Genomic DNA, 24,711 nt, shown 5'->3' on the forward strand with positions numbered 1-24,711 from the left:
CCCTTTCCTATCAGACAGGCAACATCATCCTATAGTAATGTAAAGGAAGGGCTTAAAGTCTTCCTTATGATCATGAACTGTGTCTCTAACTTTGAGACCATGGCACCGTGTAAACACATTTTCTAATTTTAAATACTCAGTTAGATTAGCCAGATATCACTTCCTTAAGTATCAGTAATACTTGGATGACACACAGCTCTTTGTTGACAGAGCATTACTGTTATACACAATGATTCAGTATGTGGAGAAGGCCAATTAAAAGATGATGGAAGGTTTGTTGAGATGAAATCTGAGGAAGGTAATACTTTAGTCACACTAGAGATCAGCCACCTGATTTTAACAGACCATCTGCAGCTTCAGGATGAAAGTTGGAGCAAATCATTCTTCCCTTCTGACTTTATGGGCATCTCTTGGGGAGAGGAATGAGGTAGTCAGGGAGGAAGAAATATTCACTGTGTAGGAGATATATTTTTAAAAAATCCAGCACAAAACTCATGCCCACTTCTTTTCTTTGCCTCTTTTAAAAATCTGCATGTAATAAGGAAAAAGCCACCCACAGAGCAATCTACTGCATTTCTGCCCCCACAAGGTGGGAGGAAAAAATCACAACAGCTTTTTGGTGGCTTTATAGAAGAAGATGAACAGAACATAGAAACATGGGGAGGTCTGCAGTGGTGCAGAAAACAGGAGAACAAGGCAAGCTAATTGTAATGCTAAGTGATCCAAAGTCAGATAAATCCACTTCAATCATTACTCCTAAGACAAAGCAATGTAAGCCCTCAATTAAATCCAGAAGGACATTTAGGTCAGCATCAGTCTGTTGCAGAAAATGGATAAAGTCAAAGCGGGCATGTTTTGAATTCACATCTGTGAAATTACTTCTACTTAAAACAAGTTTGGTTCAAGTGAACTCTCTCTAGCTTGTATCTGAGAGACAATTTTTTTTTAAATTCTAAGGCGTTATGACTATCGCTATTACTTTAAAGTTACTGTCATCATTAACTGTCCATGAAATTAAAACTAGAAGTACAATGCTTCTACAATAGGGTAAGTGGGAGCATCAGTACATGTCAAATGTCACAAGTTAGGTACACAACTATTAGCCCTCAACTCAACATAGTTTATGGAAGTATTAAAAATCTCAAGAGAAGGCAGACTCCAACAACAAAAGCAGAGCAAGCCTCTGCACATCTTGACAGGATTTATGCAGATTGAGTCATACTGAGTGTTGCTTGGACACTTGTTAAGTCACTATATCTTTCATGTTTTCACTAAAGGACCTTAAAGCCGATGTTCATGTAACTAATATCTTTTACCACCACGCACTCCACCCAGCTACATATGTAAGCCTTCAGGAAAATACAATCAAATCTTATTTAATTACATGTCAAAAATTATGAGAGGGAAAAGACAGCAATAGTGAAGTACTGGAACTGAATGAAGTGCTTCTGTTTGGCCTCACTTCATTTGTGATTCTTCCCCTTCTGCTTTCACAGAAGAAGCAAGAGATCACAGACTGATTACTTAGAGTCACTGAGCCCAAGGCAGGCAACAATAATAGCTCTGTGTGCTTGGTGTCTTGAGAAAACCAGCCATTTAATTTTGAGACCTCCTCCAGACACAGCTCAAAGTACATTGTACAACTGGATCTGGGACTGTTAAGCCTGGAGAATCCTGAGAGGTGATGTTATCAGCACTTAAATGCATCTAAAGAGCAGATATCATGTGAATGGAGTAAAGCTGTCTTCAGTGGTGTCCAGTAACAGAAGGGGCAACAAGCACAAACTGGAACACAGGAAGTTCCATACAAACACAAGGGAGAACCTTTTTTACTGTGAGGGTGACAGAGCACTGGAACAGGCAGCCCAGATTGGTTGTGGAGTCTCCTTCCTTCTCTGGAGATATTCAAAACCCACCTGGATGCTTTCCTGTGCAACCTACTTTAGAAAACCTGCTTTGGCAGCGAATTGGCCTCGCTGGTCTCCAGAGGTCCCTTTCAACCTGTACGATTTTGTAACTTCGTATATTGTTGCCCATCTTCTGCTCACCTCCACACCACATTATCCCCTCCACTCCCCCAAAAAATAAAAGTATGAGCCAAATCAGTTCTATCAAAGCTCAGGAGCAAGTAATTATTTCAAGCCTGCTACTTATGACATCTTCACAACACCATTATGATGCAAATTAGAAAGACTATTCTCCCGCACTTTCCCTATCTCATGTATTCTCTCCTTGTAGAGAGTTGTGCCTCATGGAACTAACTTGCCTGTGAAATTTTATTGCAGGCATCATTTTAACTCCTGTATGCTTCAGAGATTATCAATGGGCCTTTGGCAACCCACATGGAACAGAAAGCACTGTGTGTTAAATACACTGCCATCAATGAACCATTGCTATAGCTTCAGTACACATGCTCAGGACTTGTGAGGCCTTTCAATGTTGTGGCTTCAGCTGCCCATTAGAACAGCAAACTCTCAAAAGACAGTCTCTTCCTCCACTTTTAATTTCATTCCATAAATTTAATTCCAGGTATTACACGCATTAACAATAGCCTTTCTGTCTTCTGTTTATAAAAAGTGACATCATTCCCTTTGGAAAACACAGGAGGAAGAAATCTGGAAATAAATGCACTGTGGCAGGAGAGTACTTTGTAGCAGGGCACATTCAGGGTGAGCAGCTGTACAGAGCTCACTGAGGGACCAAGTTCTTGCAACTGCAAACCACCAGCAGGAAGCAGCCTCTGTGTAAGGAAGTGATTAGGTATTTATATCCTTCACTGTGGCCAGTAAACAGAATTAGCGTGACTTGGACCAAGTTTTAATTATACAGGAGCTTAATGATCTAAGCTGTTGTGGGAGGAGAGTGTGGGGGAAGAGAATGAAGGGTCAACAAAGTGCATCTGTCTGTTTTCTCTCCTTCTCACTTCAGAAATGGAGATTCACAGAGCTATTTTTACTGAGTTTTTTCAAGGTGTTTTGTTTTTTTTTTAACTCCTTTTCATGACTGGCTATTGCAGAACTGAAAAGTAAGGAGATGATGGGTAGCATTTCTGAGTACAACTCTATAGTAGCATCTACAAAAGTAAGTTAAAACACCAGAAACTTACTTTCTCAGAATACCTCCCCAAAACTGCTATGCAGGTGAGAAAGTTCTCTCTGAATGGCACTACCCACACTCCCATTAGCTGACAAAGTTGCTCTTCTGTCTTGATGAACTGATCAATGTGAGAGTCCTAGTGAAGATCCAGTACTGATGCTGTGGTACTCTAATTAAAAGTCTCAGTGAAAGTGAGTGGATTCCTAACTATATGAAAAGAGACTAGCCTCCTGAATACTTAGCTTCAGGAATTGTAGTCAGATTTGCATTTCTCCTCATTTTTCCTACATCCTCCCAAACTGGATTCCAACCACAGAAAACTGCTTCATTCCAGCTATCAAAACAAGCCCTGGAAAACATGTGGATTCAAACTGTTTTGAATATTTTGATCCTTTCTCATTTTCTTTTGGGGAGTTTGAGTACTTCTTGAAAATGTCCTGTTCTCAGCTTACTTGAAAATTCACCTGAGCCAGCAAGCCCATTCTAGCTGAACACAACTGTTGGAGCTAGCATGGCAGGGAAGGAAGAACACTGGCCACAAGATTCACGTTTCACATTTTTAATTGCACTTAAAATCATAGTCAACACCTTGACTGGTATTACAAGACAAACAGAGGTCATAGTTTAGTATGGTCAGGTTCAGACCTTATCATAACCTACTTGCAAAGATTTCATTAGCTCTCACCATTAGCATTTAGGCTGGACATAGTTGTGGAAAAGCAATGTGCATAACTAATGTAAGCAAACTCAGAGACTTCTGTTTTTGTCACACTGATATTCTCCTTTTTTTTTTTTTTAATCTTTCTAGTGTTAATTCCTACACCAGCCTTCTAATATGATTCCAAATTGACAGCATTTCTGTCCCAACCATAAACTGAAAGTAAGGCCATCACATGTGGCTTTCAGTACTATTGTAACCTTCCAACAGGAAAATTTTTAATTCTTAATGGAAATACTGGAAATTGAATCCAAAGAAAATAAACCTAAGTAGTTAAATACTGCTATCAGAATGAATAATTAAATAAATAAATAAATAAATAAATAGATAAAGGATCCTGGGCCCCAGAGTTATACTTCTTAGTAAATTGTTTCAAACCAACAATACTCTCCTCTGGCGCCTGAGAGAAACCAACTTCATAATCACTAACATCAAACCCATAACATTTGACAAAAAATCAAAAGCAAGATTCAGGCAAATTCATGATCTCAGGGTCCCAAGAGCACTACCAGAGCTTGCTGACCCTACCTAGATTCCCCAGCAACAAGGGAAGCACAAGGTCTAAGCCTGGATTTCAAATAAGCCATAGGTAGGGGATGTGGTAGAGGCCCCAGGTAACGCTTGTCAGGGCCATTAGTTTCTATTTGTGCCCCCTGAAACCTGATACATAACACTTTCACGAAAATAGAAATGTTCTTATAGAAGTAGTTTGCAATCCCCTGGAAAAGTGGGAAACTTCAATCATCATTGTTATCCCTTTAACAGTGCTTTTTTTACACAAGGGGTCAGTATTCAGATGATTCTAGACAGAAAAGAGTAGTACAAGGAATTGTGATTTACTGCCATGCCCTTCCTTTAGTGGAGTTCACCATTATTTTGATTAACAAGTCTCATGTCAGCAAGGCTAAATCACTGCTTTTCCAGCTCACTTGCCACTCACCTTATCAGAGCACAATCCTGCACCAAGAGTGAGAAATTGAGTTAATGGGGTGTATTGGGGATTTGGGTCCCATTGATTAGCCCCATTAACTCTCAATTAGATAAATTTCAATTCAAAGCTTGACAACAGTATCCTGAAATATTCACCTGTGCTTGACATGCTTTCCACTATTTGCAAGCAAATGAAGAGCACAGGTATGTAGAAGAGGTATTGATGCACAGCTCATGTTAAGGCTACATAGATTTGATCAGCTGCAGATTACAAAGCAGCTATTCAAGTAATGAAGTGCTCTTCATCCTATGCTGTGATTGCAGAGCAGATCTCGAGATTCCTCTACCCCTATTTAAATCAATTTATAAAATATTTGTTTTTCTTTTCAAAATAAGTGCTGTTTTTTGTTTTTTTTGTTTTGTTTGTTTGTTTGTTTGTTTTTTCAGTTCAACCGGTGGTATCAGTCTATGTGGCTAAAGGAATTCCAGTACTGAAGTTGCCTTTTCTGGTATAGAGGCTGATAAGCAGAAGGCAAAGTAGACCAATATTATCAAGTAGACAGTGATAAACAGATACTCCTGTGCTCTTGTTTATGTGACTATCAACTGTATTCCAGTACCAAACGAAGAAAAACACAGGTTACCACATTTGAAATCCCAGTCTGATACACTATCATCTGTGAATCAGCTATAATAGAACCCTGTGTCTTATTCAATGCAATAAATTTTGGCTAAATAAAAACCTGTTTCTCTATTCTCAAAGCTAAAAATATGAAATATCTCAAATGAATCAGAAAGACACTTATTCTACAAGAAGCTATTACATTGCACCAACCTTCTGCAATTTGTCATTCTGAACTAGAAATCTATTGCAATTAAACTGACTTTCCTTTAGGCTTCAGTGCTGATAAATGTAATTTGTGAATGTGCTAAGTACTGTTTCTGTAGATTCAAAATTTCTTCCCAAACAGCAACAGGAACTGAAGAAACCATCACATAGTCAAGTAAATGCTACACAAATAAGTTATTCTTTAGTATCCCAAGGAAAAGAAGTGCTTTTAAAAACACACTATTTACAGATTATCTCCTTTCATAAGAAGTAGAGATATACTTTCTGTAAAATTTTGTTTTATGCATTTACATGGAAGCCCCAATACAGAAAAAAACATTGTTGATTCCCAATGTCAGTTAAGTTGTCTTAACTAAAAAAAAAAAAAAGATTTTCACCAAAACTTTGACTCGTTACTTCCATGTAAGCCAAGAGAAGAACACTTACAGTCTTATGCTTAGGGTTTATGCACTGCCTAACTTTACCAATGCCTATCATGTGCAACAAAGACTGGGTATTTAGAATTTTTATTCTTACAGGTAAAACAGCTCACTCTAAGCTGAACGGCAGTGTTTCAACTGTGTGTACATCTGGGATTTATTATACTTCTTTTTATTCACCTCTAGTGAATGACAACTTAAAAGGTTGCAGTCATATGGTAAAACATTATGATAACACAGCTTGAGTTCTACAAAATATACTGCTCTGTAAGATAGGAAGAGTTATTACAAAAAGAAAATCCAGAAGCGACTAATTTAACTTTTTAATAGTGAGTAGATGTTGACCAATATTTCCAGGACATAAATATGGAGTTAAGAGACAGGTTTTAAGCTAAGATATTTGTAAAGTTCTATTCTTTCATTCAAATGTAAACAGTGTGCATCTAATGTGTGTAAAAGAAGAATACTTGTGTGTTCTGTGGCTTCTGGCTTGAATATTTCTACACGTATTTACTTCACAGTCCAGCAGCATGACTAGAAAAGGAAAGTTTTACTTATTTTAAAATAAATTTTAAAGAACTGTTAGAAGGAGTGGAGAAAGAGTTTATTGAGCAGAAAGCAGCATTATCTATAAGAAACTTTGTAACCATGAAAAGTTGTCCAAGAGGCCTAATAAAATAAGAGCTAAGTAGGAAGTTCTCTCACCTCAGACTGTTGAATAAAGATGAAAAATCAAAGGCCATTTGAAGATTATTGCTGCCATTTCCCACTCCAATCATAACATGTGCAATGAAGTGAGAAACTCTGTGGTACTTAATAAGATGGGAGAGTTTAAAAATGTGACTGTGCCTTTAGAATCATAATCAGAATAATCTTAGGCATCATTTTCAAAACAAGAAATAGATATTAAAGTAGCTCAATGTAAAGATTACCAATTGGGTAATCTTTGGGTACTTGACTTCTCTCCTTTCCTGAAAATTCTCACCAAACTTAAAAAGTCTGCTCCTCACTATAAAGAAGTTCCCTTCTCTCTATGCTAAGCTTGGATGGGTGCAGGACCAGGAATCCAGAGACAGGAACAAAGGAATATGGCACAGGGTAAAGCACAGACCAAAGAAAGAGGATATCATGAGGAACAGGATATTACAAGAAGCAGAGCTGAGTCTAGAGAAGGAGAAATCAGTCAGATAAACTCAAAATGGCAGACAGTAAGACACGAGCTACCAAAAACTATGCACTGTCAATGCCATTGCAAACTGCACAGCATTGTACAGCACTCAGATGATAAGGAGGTGGCCCTGCACTTCAAGAGCTTTAGAATACAGGATTTTCCCCTAATTTTCCATTCAGTTGAGGGAGTTCTGGAAACCCAGTTCAAGTCAGAAGGATAGAAATCACCAGGAATGAGTACTATCCTTCTAGTGCTGGTCTGATGTCAATGGAACTATATTTTCCAGGAAAGAAGTTTCAGACAGTTAATCATGGGTGATGGTGCAGGATAATAGGCGAATTACAGCACTATTTCCGGACAGCAAATTTCCAGCTCTTCATATGATGCTATAATGAGACAGTTGGCATAATTTTTAAGGTTAACCAAAGTGACAGAAGCTGGCTGTTCTGTCCCCACAAGCACAGCTGCATGATATCACAGGAGCCTTGGAAACTCCAGTTAAGAACAGAATAGAGTGAATTTATTTTCAGAGGGTAAAAGGCAATCTTATAATATTTTTTTAATGATTGGCAATCTATGTTCTCAGCATGTACACCTGCTTTTGACAATTATACTTCTGAGAATTTCACAATATAGGGAAGAAAAAACTGAAAGGTTGGAAAAACATTATATGCTTTGCAACTCATTGCCAAGTCAGATACTTATCCAGCTGTAGAGTCAACTGACAAAAAGTAAAAACCAGCAAAACTTTACAGCTAAAAAGATGAATCATTTCATTTTAACACTTACCAGCATGGAAATAGAGATAATTTGACTCATGTTTTTTAAAAAATTCAGCTATTTGTTTAAGTTCTTCATTAACTTCAAGCATGTAAATTCACAAAAGAAATGCTGTGAAGTATCTAGTGGAATCAGAAACCAAACCTTAACAAATTGCTAGGATATGGTTCTCTCCCCCAGGAGCTACTTAGCACCCCTTGGAACTCCTCTTTTGAACTCTGTACTGCACTTTTACTTAGTTCTCCACCAACTGCTTATTTGAATGTTTTCATCAGTTTTCAGTTTTTTCTTTACTGAAAACTGTTCACAACTGCACAACATACTAAAGGTAGATTAGAAATTGGAGTGTGTGTGTATCAGTCGAACACTAATGTAATTTTAAACTCACTGTACAGCTATTGAGACACAAAGATAAACAGGCCAGCAAGAGCAAGATAAGAAAATATCACATGGCATCTCACATAAAGTTTCAAATTCAAGTACAGAAAATCCATGAAACTGCTTGGCCTACATTCTCTGTTTCCTTTGCACAATACCAACCCGCAGCAGCTGACCTGGCGCTCGGTGGGTGCTTACCAGCACATCTACTGAAACTAGCATCTGTTTTAAAAATGCTTTGACCTGATTCATGGAAAGCATTTCTGCACCCTCATAAGCCCAGGTTTTTCTATTTCATCTGCTCATAACTCAAATTGATGTGTCTCATCAAGAGAAACAGGAGCTTCTCCCATTCCCTCTGCGACATATTTAATCAGCAGCTCAAGTCCAGATTTGATGTCCTAGCTTAATAGAATAGAAAAGTCTCCTATTCAGTCTTCCCAGTATACCCTTAGGTATGGAAGCCCAGATATTTCTTCTCCTCCTTCCCTCTAGTTCACTGTAAAATTACAGCAATTCTGCTTTCATTCCTCCACACATACCTCCCTCATGAATACTAAGAGGTCCTCATGACTTTTAAGAGGTCTTTAGGAAACATGAATTATCCAAACTAAATTAAAAGTTTAGTGTTTGCTCTGCTGGTGCTCTGCAAACTGTAAAATTTGTCTTTCATAAGCTGTTTTCAATTCATAATGAAACACCTTACCTGTACCTTTTTTTTTAATCTGCTACATTTAAGGAATAAAATAGCAAAAGGAAGTTCTAATGAATACATATCAGAAACACAACAGAAACTATTAAAAATTTAGTACATTAAAATAAGAATATCTTATCTGCACTATTTTCATATGGCATTGCTTCCAAGGGCACCCAGGATAACAAAAGAATAATGCAAAGCACGCATCTTTCCTGCATACCAGGAATTACCTTCAAAATATTCTGGAGCACATTACAAAATAGTCTGTCAAGTCCCTAAGTGTGCTAATGTGCCCTAGTATCTGTGACCAGCCTACCCTGAGGTTGCTTGCTCTTCCTTGAGCCTAGGAGCTCTATTCAAGTTCAGCTCTGGGTTGTCACCAAGTTAAAAGACCCGGGCTATATTAAAAGAGTACTAGTTTCTTTGACCATACCCTGGCAAAGCATTAAGCCATGCCTAGCAACAGAGCCCTTTAGTTCAGGCTCTGGGCTGCAGATTGACTTCCTGTCTTGACCTCAACCTAGCTTTATTGATATGAACCTTCTGGGCAATCACTGGACTTGATCATAACCCTGACCTACAGTCTGATTTCCTTCACTTCCACATCATCAAAGTAAGATTTTCATAATATAACAGGCCATCAGTAACTGTCTTACTCATAAAAGTGTTAAAAGACCTCGGCTTTTACAGTGTGTTAGTATGGAAAATTTAAGTGAGAGACAAAAATCTGAAAACTAGTTTAATCCTAAAATAAGAGAAAGAACATTTAAATTGAGAGCCATAGGACTTCCTATATATATAGAGTGAGAAAGAGAGATAGATAGACAGTTTGGAATGCTTACTTGTTTAGGTAGTTCATAGAGGGCCCTGTTAGACAACTATAGATAAGTGCTTCTCAACTCTTGCATGAGTTTTTGTGAAATGCAATTTCAAAGCAAAGGCTTTCCTTTCTGAAGAAACAAGTTTCTTTCCAGATGAAGGATGTGAACGTAAACCTATTCACAACATACTTGAACTACTCTGCAAGATACTGAACATTAATTAGCAGTAAAAATACAGCTATGTGAAGCTAATCTACATAACAAATGATTGATGTTAAAGTAAAGCTACTTCAGTATTTTAAAGCAGTACATTTTTTTACAAACGGACTTCTTTTTAGATCAACAATCTCTATTCTTACACTCAGATTGTGAACTTAATTACTTATTTAATTGTTATTTTGTACAATATTTTTGTGCACAAATTTAGACTTTATTTCACAATATGATGAAGTCACAGACCTGTTTTCCACAAAGAGACTATGATGACTGGTTTATGCAATGGCAATGACCACAGCAGAAAGAATCGTGGGATATAGGGGACAGAAGGGCAACATAACAACCAATTAGTTAAATACTGCATGAAAAACAGGAGTAGTGAAGAGCATGCAGAGTGACAGAAACAAGGCTCTGTTTACCGATGAAGGAGAGAGTCATCTTCTATTTATTGTGTAATCTGTCAAGTAGGAAATGTTTGATTTGGGAAAGAACCAACAGTAGTAGAAAATACAACAACACTGAACAGCGTCAAATTGCCTTTTAGACCTAGAATAAACTTTGAATAATAGTTCTTGGACAAAAATATCTGAAAACAAAGGACTATATATCCTTTAACATCAAAACACCAATGTTTTGTTCGTCACAACATAAGAGGAACTTAAATAAATAAATCAACTGCAAGAAGCATATCTTTAGGGCACACTTTTAAATTTGATTTGTCCTTGCTATATACCTGGAGCTCTAATTCACACTGTTTTTTTTTATCTTTGACAGTTTTCTTCCTCCTTCTGGTCTTCTACTAATTAATTGGTTTTGTTTTCTGTTTTATTATTATTATTATTATTATTATTATTATTATTATTAAATTCTATTCCTGGGGCAGTATGAGAAATGTCCTTTTGTGTTTTTAGTTTGACTCTATTTTCCAGATTTCAAATAGAGACAAGTGCTATCTAGCACTATAAGGCAACTGGCAGTGCTATACAGCTAATAAGTTAGCCAGCTTCTCTCTTGTTTAACTTTCTTTCCTTGGTTGCGGAAAAAAAAACAACCAAAAACAAACAAACAAAAAAAGCCACATCTTCCATATTGGGTCTTTCATCAACCTTCAGGCATTAGCACTTAGATAGAAAAAATTCTATAATTTCTAAGAAGCAGAGTCTTCCTGATTTAACTAGAAAAAGCAAACTATTCCTTTTTGAAAATCCTACCCAGCATTTTTCAGCAAGATTTGCAGTTTGCTGGAATAGGACAGCAGTGACAGGGGTGAAAGGAGTGCACCTTTCATAATCTAGTCAAAATACAAGATGTTGTACTAGTACAATCTACACAGTCAAAGCACCCTACTTAACTGTAAAACTCCTATTTTCCCAACAATTTTATCTATGCTGTGTTCAGTGAACTAATAATTCTACATGTTCCCTAGAAATAAGACTGATGAGCAGTTAGAAGATGCAGTTGCAGGGAAAATCATATTGAGATTGAATGGTTTTGCTTCAGGCAACTGAATACTGTGCTGGAAAAGTCAATGATGTGCCCATCTCTGGCCCAGTTCCTGTAGGATTCGGGACATTCATTCAATCTAGTAATGTCAAAAGTATAAATTCCATGTATTCACAGGGGATTCTTTAGCTTTAGCTTAAGAATGTTCAGAGCACACATAGTTAGAAATGAAGTTGCAGTGGTGGAGCCATACTTTGAATATATCAAACAATAGAGCTCTTTCATATTCAGCTTATAGGCACCTCAAGGTACTCCAGATTACCTAACAACTTGGACTTCAACTTAGTCTATGTTTTGATCATCACCATTAAAGTTCATACAGGGATGTATTAATGTTCACAGGGGACACACTATTTAAAGTACACAACATAACGTTTTTGCCAGCAGGTGTGGTAAGAACTGTAAATGATGTGCAGCATTATAAACAGAGTGGAAATGAAGAACCTCAGACAGCTGTGTGATCAATGGGAGATGTCACCCCACTGTGACAGCTTCTCACTCAGACCTCACAGAAAGGTGGGGAAAGGAGGTTGCAAAGTCTGTCAGCACATCAAGATATCTTTCAAGATGATATCTGGCCATTGAAGAACACCTTGCCTCATTAAGAGGTGGGTTTTTGTTGGTGGGTGGTGTTTTTTTGGGGGTGGCACTTGCTGGCATGCTGCTATGTGAAGTGTTTTACGATGGACATTATGTATATTTTCATCACTGACTCAGACACAATGGTCTTTAGTCATTTTGGTATCTTAGCAAGTCTTGGGAACTTGATCCTCAGTCTTGACTCAGAATGAAAAATAGGATGTGGTGATCTAATTAAAGACTGTATTTGTGTACATAATCAAGGAATTAAATTAGAAATGCAGACAAGAATGGAAAAAGCTGTCTGAACAGTCCCCAAACCTCTGTTCCTACCTCACTGACTTCGTTACCTGCAACATTTCAAACTCTTTAACAGTTATGCGTTCTCAGACACAAAAATAAAAAACAAAAACAAAAACAAAAAATAAAAAATAAGAAAGGTCAGAGGAACTGAAGGTTACAAATAATAGATTCTCCAGGATGTTTTCACTGTACCACCACAAAGGGTCAAGACTGAATTCTCTTACTGATAAATACTGCAGTTAATATACAGGGTTTAATTTGATTGAAGATACATCTTCAGACAGTTTTAAACTATCATCTTAGGCCACTCAAAATTTTTCTGTCAGTTCCTGCCCCAGGTTGGGACTGTCAAAGGAGCAGGACCCTGCCACTTCTGTACATAACTGGCTTACCACAGAGCCACTCCTCAGTATCACAGAGGAAAGCCAATCACTGCAGTGCAGTAAGTATCTTCCAAAGGGATGAAAGTCTGGGCCAGAAAAGGTAACAGGTGGGAATTTTTATCTAGTGTAGCTCCAGACTCAATCATCTGAGTCCCACTTTCACGTGGGAAAAGGAAAAGTTCCCACTTTCAAGGAAGCAGTTTTCTCCTGGCAGGTGTCCCCAGCTTTAAGGACTCTGAGGTTGCTGATAAAACCTGATCATCTGCTTAAAAGCCAAACATTCACCCCACCTAGGTGGAATTGCAAGAAAAAAACCTGTTCCCAGATAGTGAACAACTTTTCACTGCCTATGACTTGATGCACATAATTTAGATAGAATTTATAAAAATTCTTTCAGACAGTTGTAAATGTAACACAACAAAATTTTCAAAGTAAAAAAAAATAAATAAAAAATTACACTTTCACAAACTTTATGAGAGTAGGCTTAAAATTTTCCCTTCATACAGGAGATTCCAGTCCCACACTTTTACCACCACTGTTTGAACGGAAGCCCCAGTCTTACTCAGCATGAGTTGTTTGGTTATGTTCAGAGGAATAAATCTAACAGGATAACATGCTCTTTTGTAGAATCTAGTAAGACTACTACAAATAAACATCTGGATTTTACATATTTTATGCAACAACATGTTTTCTTCCTGATTCATTAGATAGTAAAATAAATAAAATAAAATAAAATAAAATAAAAAAGCTCCAGAAGTAATTAGCATTTTCTGTGTTTATTTTTATTATTATTATTATTATATGAAATATACCTCATGTCTTCATTCCCTACTAACTGCGTTGTTATAGTAGTCATTTCTGCGATGAATAAACCAAAGAATTCAATCTTTGTTACTTGTATTACAAAGAACTATCAGGCTGACAAATTTTAAGCCTGAAGTCCTTTGCTTATAAGCCACAGAAGTTATTCTGATCCTTAAGGTAGATTAGCTAAGTGCCTCAAGTCAGCAGTGAACAATCTATAGTATCTACTCTTCCTACCCTGTAAATAAACACAATGCCACTGCAGGATGATATAAAGAAAACATGGAGTTGAGGTCTTAAGCTGCACTGTACCATAGAACTAATGTTCTAACAGGGACTAATCAGCCAACAATAGAACAGAAAGAAACTGCAGAGCTACATAAATAATTGTGAGCTGTTTTTGAGACCAAACCATAAATCATGATACAGTCCACTCTTCAGCCTTTCTGGAACGCCAGGTGAATTGTTGCATTTATATGTAAGCTATCTGTCTATTTGCAAGGAAACCAAGAGCAGCAGCTCATTTGATGTGCATTTCCAAACATTATTTCTCTTAATAAATCAGCCTAGAACCAACTACACTGCAAAATTACTTGTGAAGACAGTTATTTTGTGAAATTCTGTACCCATGGGTACTCTGCTGTCCAGAAATCTCCACAGCAATGTTTCTGGATAATGCCTGCAGGGCACTCAGCACATTGTTTCCTACATCTGTTATAACATGAACCTTTCAATTTGTTCAAGTCTGTTTTCTTGCAGAGACACTTATAATTTGTTATTGTTAAAACAACTGAGGTTTTAAAGGCAGGAAAAGCCCTTATGGAAAGAGGGCTCTGAAAAGTGACCAAACCAAAGTCACCAAAAAATAAGACTAGCCTGTTTGCAAAACAAAAGATCTTGAGCTGTCTCAGTCCATTCCCTGTATTGCAGTTATGCTTCTGACTATACAAACTTCTCTTGGCACTTAATCACACAGGGGAAAAAAACCAAGCCAACCCTAGGTCAGCAATTGAACACCCAATCTCAATATCATTCATACAGTGCACTAGAAAACTTTAAAATAATAAGGTTTTCATCCCATTGTATTTCTCTTCAAAGCAAATATATGTGGAAGACAGGATTTGGGAATAGAATCTGGACTGTATAAACATTCACTGACTTCAATGACTGATTTATATTAGCCTTAATGCAGGAAGTCATGTGTCCAGCTGACATTCTACCAATATCCTTAGGGGATCAGAATACTGAACTGGCAGTTCAAGATTTAGTGAAGGTTCATATTGTTGCTGTATCTTTCAAACAATTAACAGCAACCATTTTTGGAAAATTCCTCTTTGCTCAGTAGTTACTGGTTAAAATCTTATCAGAAAACTGAGCAAACGGCACAACATGAAGATAATTGTTAGGAAACTCAGAGGGACACCTCAAAGAAGCTCTGAACACAAGACATATCACTGTCCCTTTTCACTCTTACATCAAAACCACGTAAAGCAACAATTATAGGGAAACCATGATAAAAAGAAAATGAAGAGAACTTGAACTTTTCTGTGAAGCATCCCACACAGGATATTTACTCAGCCAGTTGATTACTATGGAGAGAGAATTCCAGACATGTAGGTCTTAACTAGGAAAGCCTTTCCTTGCCCTACATACCCACACATATCCACTTTGTGTTACTCTTAAGAAAGTGTCAGGATAAAAAATAAGAATCACGGGTGAAATATTTGACATGAAGATAGCCTCCTTGGCCTTGCAGGCATCTTGATGGACTGTCTTGAGAGTAAATATGTACCACATAATTTTCCTTGAATAGAAGGAAATGCCAGTCATTTACACAGTGATCTAGTTACCCCTGAATTTTGCTGCCTCTGCTAAATGGAGATGTGTCTACTACACTGATCCTCTTGGACAGGTTTACTTGTAAAGTTTTTGACATTAGGTATATGACTGTACAATAGGAACCATTGAGAATTCAACGTTTACCTATCAGATCCTATCAGATCCCTTATTTCTTATTCTGAACATTGGAAACTACTAAAGTAGTGGCATATAAAAATATTTCTTGATATCCATTTCCTACGTGTATCAGTTTTGACTATGACTCTCAGGTGCTCTGTGCAGATACTCTGCCTGTCATATCAGGCTTTCTCCATTGTGTTCCATATAGATAGTCCCTTTGAACACACAAAAAATAACTAGAACATAACTAAAAATACTAAATAATTATAATAACTATAATAATAAGAGAAAAGCAAGAGTCTTCATGGTACTTGAAGCTGATAAAATCTGTTTGTGTTCAAAACATTGAGAAGCTGTGAGGTATCCAGTTGTGCAAAGAGATCCAAATGCAACATGGGCTGCATCAAAAGAAGCATGGTCAAAGGTCAAGGGAGGTGATTCTGCTCCTTTACTCTGCACTGGTGAGACCTCATCTGGAGTACCTCGGTACAGGAACAGTGTGAACCTGTTGGAGTGTATCCAGAGGAGGGACACAAAACTGACCAAAGAGATGGAACATTTCCCTTACGAGGACAGGCTGAGAGAACTGGGGCTGGAGAAGAGACCTGATAGCAGACTTTCAATATCTGAAGGGGGACTATAAGAAGGAAGAGAACAAACTCCTTAACAGGGCCTCCTGTAATAGGACAAGACTAAATAGTTTCCATCTAAAGGAGAGGAGATTTAGATTTGGGAATGGCTTTAAATTGAGACGGGGGGGGTTTAGGTTAGATATTAGGAGGGAGTTTTTCACACAGAGAGTGGTGACACACTGGAACAGGTTGCCCAAAGAAGTTATGGATGCCCCATCCCTGGAGATATTCAGGGTGGATGTGGCTCTGGGCAGCCTGGGCTGGTGGTTGGCAACCCTGCACATAGCAGGGGGTTGAAACTAGATGATCATTGTAGTCCTTTTCAACCCAGGCCACTCTATGATTCTATGATTCTATGATTCTATGATTCTATGATAAGAAGTTTTTTACAACAAAGGTGAGAAAGCACTGAAACAGATTGTCCAGAGAGGTGGTGGATGCCCTGACCCTGGAGTCATTCAAGGTCAGATGGGATGGGTCTCTGAGCAACCTTGTCTAGCTGTGTATGTCCATGTTCATTTCAAGGAAGATGGAATAGATTACTTTCAAAGGTCCCTTCCATCTCAAACAATTCTCTGATTCTATGCTTTGACGCTCCATACTGAACTTAAATGTCTTGTGCACAAAATGGTCTATTATTTTGGGGGTAAGATGCTAATATTTCTAGCAAATGTTCAAGTAATATGACTTTCAAGCAAATAAAGAGATGATATTTGCACTTTATCATAAGTCAGAAAGCATGACTCCACTTCCTGATTGCTAAATTTACTGTGAATCTCAAAAATTGACTTTGAAAAAGACGTTCCAGAAGCCTAGGTCTTCCTGAAAATTTATCACAACGGAAAAAAAAGTAATTCACCCTTCTTCCATGCCTATACCACAAAGGAAAATAATATTTTACCTTCTGATCACAAGACTCTACCAGCTGCTCCTGCTACTTTATTGTTCAAGCCTGGTTAGGTTTCCTTGCTCTTTCTCGTTTTTTCTCATAGGGAAAATTCATCACTGAAAAAAAAAAAAAGCCACAAAAAAATCTTTCACTGATTTTCAGAGAACACACATGCTTAGACTAACAGTAAATTTAGACCATGATTATATTTCAAAAAACTGAAGAAAAACCCTTTGCAGATGCCAAGCTCAGCCAAGACTACTCTGTTCCACCAACACTCTGGTTATGCACCTTAGGCAATTATTTTTCTATTACTATTGCAAGTTATGGAGCTGCTGGTTATGTAGTGTGCATCCACTGGAAACAAATAGATGATAATCTCCCAGACTTGCAAGGATGGATAGCATTACAAAGTGTTTTTAACTGGGAGGGGGAAAAAAAAACAACTTGAGTATGTATCAAAAAGAAAAAAAGCACACTTCTTTATTTTGAAAATAACAAATCTAAAATACATGCTTTGCTTTTTCAGCTTAAATATGCCAAAACACTGAAAAGTCAGTCTTTGGGAACTGCTGGTTAAAGCCAATGTGGGGCAGAAAGTAAAGTACCATCTTCAGAAATGTAATCTGTCACAAGAATTCTACAATTACATTTATCTTGTCATAGACACATTAATCCAGACTCTGTCCCCAGTTACAAGGGTAAAGCTAGTGAAATCCACCCATCAGTTCTGACTAAATGAACAACTAATTACAGGCCTATGTTGTTGAGTGACAGATCAGCAAAGGAAGTTTTTGTTCAAAAAAGCTAGGGAAGAAATAGATACCCCACAGAGAAAGCATTCGCTTTACCTGCAAGATATTGACTTAGTATTTCAGTGCTGAACATTAATGGGACATGTAGATAACTACCGTAACTGAAGAAATTGACCTGCGAGGATCTCTAAAAGCATTTAGTTGTTTATTTATTTTGTACTGAATTTACAGAACAAAATTTGCAGTTTGTTTTGGAGGAGTCCAATTATGACCACATCTTGACAGTTACATCACTGCTTAGGAAAAGGCAGGAGAATATAGCTGTATTGCATTTTGAAAGCTACTGGTACTGAATCTAAGCTTGTCATGACAGTAGCAACAGTCATCTATATTTTAATCCCTGTCTGTCTGTTTTCTTCCTAAAGAATGTAGGTAAGCAACAACATAAGGACTTCCTGTGTTTTAAAATTAGTATTTGCACAGTCTCATGGAAATGTAATGATGGGTTTTTGCTTCTGGTAATTGTTGGTTATGCTATCACAGCAGTTTTGCAAGGGAGGAAGGAGGTGGGGGGTAAATGGGGAGGATGTGGCTACCCCATTAAAAAAGAAAGCAGTGGGAAGTTGTTCACTTGACTGAGACTGCTTCCCAGAAGCTGAGAAACTGCTGAGATCCACTGTAGATCTACACTCAGTCTATTTCCCTCATGGAATTGATATGCCATACCGTCCCCTTCTTCCCCCAATGAATTTCACTGCCATGACATCCTGACCACTTGTCATTTAAAAGCAGAAATAAAAAGCAAGTACAGATTTAGACTGTAGGTATAAAGCCCCACTAGAAATGGAAAGGTGTGACTACTTCTTCAATAGCATGGCTAGACTCCCTAGATAATCATCAGAATGAAGCATGAGTATCAATCAGAAAGATGATTCAGTCCTTCTCAGCCATATCTTGGAAACACCTATCCATTTCCACTGTCTATGGAGAAGGGTGGAAAATCTTTCGTCTTCAGAAAGGGCTCTTAGTTCAGTGGAAGGAAGCTGATATACCATATTGACAGAACAATCAGGAACTCTCCAGATTCTCTCCCCAATCACTTTTAAACATGTATGCCAGTGATATAAAAGAAATTTTGGTATGTATGCCTCCTGGAACAGTATTGGTTTAAAAAACACCTTAAACAATGGTGAAGTTTTCTGACCAGATTATTTGAAGGATTCTGAAAGAGCTAAGGGCTCAACTTTCAGAGAATCCTACTACTATATTATCAAGACATTTTGTTGGCTAGGTATTTCCTGACACTGAAAGAAATAGAATGAAGTTAAAACATACAAAACTTCCTAAAATCTGTTGTTTAACATTAACTGCATCAATGTGATGTTATTTTGTCAAGGGTTTCTTGCGTTTGCAATATTAGAGTCTTTGTTGGCAGTCTACATAACATCCAGATTTCACAACTGTAAAATGGCACAACTGATTTTAACCATAAAAGCACAACACAATTCATTAACAATTCAGTTCTTGATAATTAGTATAAGCTACTTTTCAGATTTCTAAAGAAAATGAACTAATTATTCTGTCCAAGTATCATAACTTGCATAGAAAAAGATGGAACTACTACATTTTGTTTTATTTTTGCTGAGATATAAATAACTTACATTGTAATCCTTACAATGCTACAACTGCTTTTGCAATTGCTGTCACGTGTTTGCTGTCTTTTACACTGCTGTTGACTTTTTCAGTGAACCCTGTCTTCAGCCAGTATCTGGGGTAGAAAGTGAGAAAAACACCGTGCTTCGACTGTGAAAATTTTCCTATACACTTTATTTACTTCATTCCTTGTGATGGCAAGATCCTTGCCTCTAGGAGGATAGCTCAAAGTGTTGTGAATACGTAGGTGTTTGTCTTGAACCAGTTTGGCAGTTATGAAATAAATGGTCAGTGTGTTGTTTTTGTTAGAGATGGTATCAAGTAGGTAGACGAATCCCTATTCACAGGTTATGAGATAAGATCTAAGGCATGTTTCACCAATTGTTTTGAAGAGCAGTTTTTCTCCATACCATCACAAATGATATATATATGGCAGCAATGGTAAGTCTTGTGGTAATCACAGTTCAAGCACAGTTCATAGGTTTTTGTGCATGCATGGCATCATTGCAAGGGTGAGAGACATCTTCAAATGAAGACAGATGACAGACCCCTGAAATGTGGCAGAATGGTCAAAATTTCCAAAAGCTTTTAATCATTTATATTGTCGGCAACAACCAGGGAAGCAAAATCCAATATAACCTTCATATTTATTTTCCAGCAGTCTGTTTTCATGCATCCATGATATCCAGTAAGTGATGTTTTTTTCTGAGCACTTTTCACTGTTGGCAGGTTGTCATCGTGGGGATGAATAGTAAAACAAAAAGTAACTAATTAACTTTGACAGCACATTTATTTGATAAAGTATCATCTTGCAAAGCTCAGAATCAGTTACAGACACCTGCTGCCAGACTGAAGAAAAGGAATCATCATTAATCTGCTTAACTGCAAGGCTTGTCTAACTCCCAGATGCCTTCTAATGCAGGCTCGTGGGATTCCAGCAGCTTTATCCCTGTGAACAAAGCAGGCAGACAACAGATCTGTTTTCTTCCTAGATAAAACAGAAAACCAGCATACAGATTTGTAAGAACTCTTTCTACTGAGAGTGTGGAAGTGTAAAGAGGATAGATTAATAGGGATCTGTAAAAGATTAAAAATAAGTATTGCATATAAATCTCTATTCTATCAATTAATACTCATGAAACATGTCCAGTAACTAGCCAATCTCAGATAATTTAACTTTGATAAATCTGTGTTGGGGGATAGTCCTTTGTTAGGGACTTTCCTGGAGGGTTGGCTCCCTGGGCCCAGGGCCAGAGCAGCTGTATGCTGTCTCCTTCGTTCTGTGACTGGGGACAGTGGTGAGGTTGACCTCTGCCCATGGGGGCCACATTTGAGCTTAGCATCTGTCCTGTGGCCCCCACCTGAGCTACAGCTTCTGCTATGTTGCAGGCCATATCCCATCAGTGCCTGGCTGTAGCCCGCACTCAGATGGGCCCAGCCTCAAGCCCAAGTCATGGCCTGGACTCAGCCCAGCTGCAGTGGCAGGGACGTGCCCAGTGCCAGAGGCTGGGGCTGCCCTGGTGCCTCCAGTGCTGCTCCTGGTGAGGACAGGCAGGCAGGGCCCATCACTACCCATCCCACCAGGGGAGCCCTTTGGTGCCCTGATACCCCATGGAAAGAAATCAACGTTGGTTCATAATTTTCTAATGCTAATGAACACATTACATTTTACTCTGCAACCGCATATTAATATTTTCACTTATTCTGCAATGTGAAGCAAATAAATGACTCTCTATGGAAGCTATGGAAGCTATGTTGCAGCAGCTTTTTACTGAGTGAGAATAAGGTGCCCACATGCACAGACAGAAGAAACAGGGCTTGGCAGCCCAAGCAGATGCTGTGCATTGACCAGCCACTGTCATCAGCAACAGCACAGGAACCACTTAACACTATGTGGTTATGGAGCAAAAATTTCCAAATTATCATTATGTGTAACAGTGCTTAAGCAATTTTCAGTCAGAAGCCTGAATGGCTGCACATAATAAACAAACTAAGCTTATTTCTTTTTAGTTTCCTCAAGTATCTTTTCCTAAGTGGGAAACCTCTTAGAGATGTTTTAGAAATCAACAGCAAAAAAGTAGTTGCAAACCTCAGTTGTACCAATCTTCTATTAACCTATCACTTTTGGAGGCACCAGAAGGAATCCAATTCAATACATATGTGATAATCAATATAAAATATCTGTGGTGGGTTTGTTTTTTTTTTCCAATCCTGCACTCCAAACATGTCTAAATATGCATGAGGAATAAATAAATGTTGGAAAAAAATATCAAGATTCATCCAATTATTTGTTATAGCACTATAAGTGTCAGACCTACTATAAAATGTACAAAAAAATTTAGTCAGGTTTCACATGGAGCTTTAACAATGATTCTTTCATGAAATCTGGTGTTCCTGGCTGACCTAACCATTTCTGCACTGACATTTGGCAGAAGAGGAAATCCCATTAGATGTAGTGGTTTAGTACATATTAGTAAGTATCTTTGTATTTAAATCAAAACCAAGGATTTACAGTCAGTTAATGGAGAACTGGGTATCAGCTTGATTCACTCTTGCAAAGAAAATATTCCTTTCTTTTTTTACTTTTTTTTTTCTTTTTAAATAAAATCCCACTTGATAGAATGAAAGAATAAAGATCAGTTTCTGAAGAATGACTTTGGTTGGTAAGGGGGACTGGACTTTCAAAAGTAAAAACTCAGAACTCTTCTCGACTCTCTCTTTCCAGGGCAGTAATACACCAACATCTCCAATGACCTAAGTGATAATGTGAACATGAAGAGTTCAGAATTAATCATTTAAAAACTTACATATATTATATATCCTCAGAAGGCAAATTCTGAAATGAAGTAGCAAGTCTGTTTTAGAATTACCTATATACACACAAATACCAAGGCTTCATAATTTCCTCACAATAACCAATCTCTTCTGAATCACATCTCAGCAGCCAGAGTCCAAAAATAGATTCTGGACATCTGACCACTATGAGCAACAGATCGGTCCCAAATTTGACACCACAAATAACTGCTTCTCATCAATCTAGCACAAAGCTACCAGACGAATATTTCTGTCACGTTAGAGTTGTCAAACGCAGTAAGAAACTGTTTCACAGCATGGAGCGTGTGCTTGGCCAGTTTAGTTCCTATTTTCATGCTTAGGAGAAATGCTGAAAGCCTAGAAAATCTATGTTAAACTGCTACAGGACGAACACTCACTCTGTTCACCCTGATTCCCATTGATGATGCCATAGAACTGATCAGCAGCCAGGCCCTAACAGCACAGAACAGTCTAAAAGAAACGCATTTTCTTCATCCAGTCATCTTAATTAACACACACAAAGAAGTGATTGTAGCATGATAACTATTAAGTGAATAATTAAAACGTTGCATACAGATAAAAGAGTATTTTTCTATGCTAAAATATATGAAGTCGGTACAGAAACAAAGATACCCCCCAGTGGAAACAAGCAGCCATTGCCAGCTTGTTGGTGACAGGTCTTAATTTGTCACAGTCTTACTAACAGCACTTGCTCTCATGCAGCAAAGGCAACTACTTTCTGCAGAAATGAATCACTTTACATTCTGGAGCTATATAAATAATTAAGATTCAACTAAATTTGTCAAAGTATATAACACAGTACTCCAAAACATTAAAGGCTGTGCTGTATTCACATAGTTTCAGTTTGGTGCACATAACAGAGCCTTGTCACTTTACCCAATGGATATGTGAGCCCCCAGATCTGTAAGATCACATGACAAGGACTGGAGATGGCAAATTAACTCACTGCATTTAAAGCATCTTTCACTACTAAAGCTCAAAGTTAAAAGAATTTGCTTAGAGAGTTGGCATGCTGTGAATCAAACAATACTTAACAGGGAGATTAATCTTTAGGCAAATGGTATTGATTCTTACATTGTATTCCCAGTGATTCATCTGAGCCAATCAATGACCATGGTTTCTTTTTGTATATCATATTAGGTCTTAGTGAAATGTCTTTTGTCTACATTAGTAAGTCTTATGAATCCATTCTGCTTTTATAGAAATATAACTCGAAAGTTAATAATTTGATATAAAATATCTGATAAAAGTAAAGAGTTTATTCTTGTTATTCTATTTTATACAGCAATATGCAGGCTGAAGGCATACTTGTTACAGGCCACAGAGAGCATGAATAAGTGTTTCTTAAACATATAAGGCAGTCTGTCACTCTGCCAGTCCATCCATTTGTCCTTGCCTGACACTCTTTAAATCATATGATCATCTTCAACTAATTTTTAACAGAGGAATAGAAATCAGAAAACCTTTCAAGTTCTCTAAGGATTAGCAGCTAGGCATTTGGGGAACATAAGAGCATCTGATAAAACAAATTGTATCTTATAGGCATTCAAGAATGTTGAACAGTTTTTTGTTTGCAAGAAAACTAAACTTTACTGGGAAAAAATTAACTTGGAAAAAATTGAAAAAAATAACAGCAGATGAGTCTGCCATACTTCAGAGCAGACTGGCAAAAGACCTGACCTAGTCTGCCTTCTTCCACAATTAGTGACTAGGAAGATATTTCCCATCCTGGTGGACCAGAGTGATGAAGAATTAGACTCTGCAGTTTTCAGCTGGAAGGAAGGTAACCCTGTTACCTCTGATGAATGTTTGGTTTTGACAACTCCAATACCTGCTCGATCAGAGTGGTACAATTCAGTACAATTCAATCACTAAAGTGCTGTTCTTGGTGCTCAAGTAATCTGCTACTACTGGTTCATTAGCCATTCCTCCTAACTACATCACTACTGGCTGTTGCTTACAGCAACAACCATAGTGCCGCGCAGCTGTTTCGTGGAGAGACTGATAGAAGATGTCACCCTCACATGATCCACATTTAAAATATGGAATCTTTTTCTGTCCTTCAATTAACAAGGATAAAAACCCCTCCATGACCACTCACAACAAAATTCTACCAATTCAAGAAATTCACATATTTTTTCCTCTGCAGAGCTGATCTTAATCAGCAAAGTCTCAAGTCATAGAATCACAGAATCACAGAATGGCTTGGGCTGGGAGGGACCTCAAGGATCATTAAGCTCCAACTCCCCTGCTGCAGGCAGGGCTGCCAACCTCCATATCTAATACTAGACCTGGCTGCTCAGGGCCCAATCCAACCTGGCCTTTAACATCTCCAGTGAA

The 24,711-nt window shown here is 37.8% G+C and overlaps 1 non-coding gene across 11 annotated transcripts in view; it reads right to left on the reverse strand.

Annotated features, from left to right (window-relative positions):
- The window catches only part of LOC100550383, a 145,749-nt gene that overhangs the window by 112,203 nt on the left and 8,835 nt on the right, over positions 1–24,711 (reverse strand). For 10 of the 11 annotated variants that reach the window (XR_002113098.2, XR_002113092.2, XR_002113084.2 and 7 more), the window contains exon 3: positions 17,141–17,244. The exons of the other annotated variant lie outside the window; for it this stretch is intronic. This is a non-coding gene — a transcript (uncharacterized LOC100550383). The remainder of the gene's footprint in view (positions 1–17,140; positions 17,245–24,711) is intronic. 11 annotated transcript variants of the gene reach the window in all.

Source organism: Meleagris gallopavo, chromosome 3, assembly GCF_000146605.3.
Source record: "Meleagris gallopavo isolate NT-WF06-2002-E0010 breed Aviagen turkey brand Nicholas breeding stock chromosome 3, Turkey_5.1, whole genome shotgun sequence".
In the NCBI taxonomy this organism is placed as follows: Eukaryota; Metazoa; Chordata; class Aves; order Galliformes; family Phasianidae; genus Meleagris; species Meleagris gallopavo.